Genomic DNA, 2,500 nt, shown 5'->3' on the forward strand with positions numbered 1-2,500 from the left:
CGTATTTCTTCTAGAGAATCTCCTAATTGTTCCAGAGCAACTAGAAAGAGATTCTTTAACCAGAAAGAATTCGGTTCAGATGTAGGATACCTATCCAGAAGTTTTCGCAACTCAATCATAGATGATGGAATCATCAAAGATTTGACCTTTTCGAACTCTGTCTGTAACTCACTAGAGGCCCGGGAAACAAAGAGAAGATGTGTACGAACGAGATATCCAGCAACAAGAAGAAGGAAAAGGATTGAATAGAGGAACTCCCGAGCATTTGGCGATCTCAGATGTGTCGATATCAATGGTGACTCATTATTTCGATGAATCATTTCTTCGGACAGAAGAAGATTATGTAAACACTTACTCGAGATCTCACTTATCAGATTCCATTGTGGAAGACACAATTTTTTCTGAAGAATTCGCCATGATATACCTGATCCATGCATAATATCATGAAAAATGGGTACAAATTTTTGACTGCTACTTAGTATTGGCAATAGGTCTGAAAAAGTATCTAAAAATATCAAATTTAGATATTTGTACCCAAAAAATTTCTTGTCCCTACCATAAAGTATTCATATTTCCTGAAGAAAGCATCTGTTCCTTGATCTCTAAGATATTTCATAAAACTCTGTATGGATCCTCAATCACCAATCCTTGCATGAATATGGGTTGTGCTCGAGAGGCTATGAATCGATTGGAGCCGGTTCTTATTGCATTCACCAAGATAGTCTTGCTCGCTCCTGAACTCTGCGGCGAGTTCAGCCACCACCTCCGGGTCTGAGCTCTGCTCGAGCGTAGTCAGCCAGCTTCGTGACTTTGCTTAGCTTCCAGCGTTGCAAAGGGATAACCTTTCACTATCTAGGCGCCCTCCAATATTGACGATCTCACAAAGATGAAATTTCAGTGAATTGTCATTTACTGATCTCATCTTTTACGGAATCGATCTTCTTTGACTGTACAAGAATATGTGGAGCTCAGCATGTCTGGAAGCACAGGAGAACGTTCGTTTGCTGATATTATTACCAGTATTCGATACTGGGTCATTCATAGCATTACTATACCTTCCCTATTCATTGCGGGTTGGTTATTTGTCAGCACCGGTTTAGCTTACGATGTGTTTGGAAGCCCTCGGCCAAACGAGTATTTTACAGAGAGCCGACAAGGAATTCCATTAATAACTGGCCGTTTTGATCCTTTGGAACAACTCGATGAATTTAGTAGATCGTTTTAGGAGGCCCTAATGACTATAGATCGAACCTATCCAATTTTTACAGTACGATGGTTGGCTGTTCACGGCCTAGCTGTACCTACCGTCTTTTTTTGGGATCAATATCAGCAATGCAGTTCATCCAACGATAAACTTAATCCGAATTATAGAGCTACGACACAATCAAACCCGAACGAACAAAATGTTGAATTGAATCGTACCAGTCTCTACTGGGGGTTATTACTCATTTTTGTACTTGCTGTTTTATTTTCCAATTATTTCTTCAATTAAGAAAACGAAAGAGAATCAATAAGATTCTCTTAGCTCATTCGGAAGGATCTCATAATTTAATTATCCATGACTGTTTATGTCTCTAGCATGACCACTTGATGAAATCTGGAGGGAAGTGGGGTAAATGGCCGATACTACTGGAAGGATTCCTCTTTGGATAATAGGTACTGTAGCTGGTATTCTTGTAATCGGTTTAATAGGTATTTTCTTTTATGGTTCATATTCCGGATTGGGTTCATCCCTCTAGTAATCGAATGAATTGAGTCGTCAACATGAAAGCGTAAGAACTCAACGGAATTCCCTTCTTTGTTTGTTTGATTCGAAGGGGAAGGGCCCGTTGAGTTCTTAAGAATCATAATATTTTTTTCGTCTAAATGATAAAATGGATTTCTTTTTCTTTTCAAAAACTCCATTTTTCTCATTTTTCTGATCATGTTTTTGAAAAATTCACTATTCGGACCACCTCTTCTTTTTCTATGATAGTATCTATCGGTACTTTCAAAGTTGGAAGAAAGAAGGAATCACTCAATTTCTTGGCTGCTATAATATATTAGATATCGTGCAAATCCTTTCTATACTAATCTAATGTAGAACCTTACTCTCTCTATTACATTACTCTATTTATTTTTTATTGTTTTCATATTTCATCATCAAATTTTGTATAAGATAAGTTGATTGAAGAAGTTTTATTTAATTAATAAAATTTCCTCTCTTTTTTTGTTTTGTTTGTCCACCACTTAGTATATTATACGTAAAGGGGGTGGGGGTAAGGTAAAGGGTTTCTGATACATCTGGAAAAATCGAAACCAAGACTAGGAATTTTTAACAAACAGGATCAAGAATCATTACTCTTTCGTTTCGACACAAGAAAAAAGGATTTTTCTACACCCCTTTCTTGTGTCGAAGACTAGGAAGACAAATAATCCCTCCTAGAATTTTTTGTTCCCCGCATTTATCCCCTGCTTCCTTATGTCTAGTATTTAGACAAATTTGACTTTCTTTCTATTT

This window comes from Nicotiana tabacum, chromosome 15, assembly GCF_000715075.1.
Source record: "Nicotiana tabacum cultivar K326 chromosome 15, ASM71507v2, whole genome shotgun sequence".
Taxonomy (NCBI): domain Eukaryota; kingdom Viridiplantae; phylum Streptophyta; class Magnoliopsida; order Solanales; family Solanaceae; genus Nicotiana; species Nicotiana tabacum.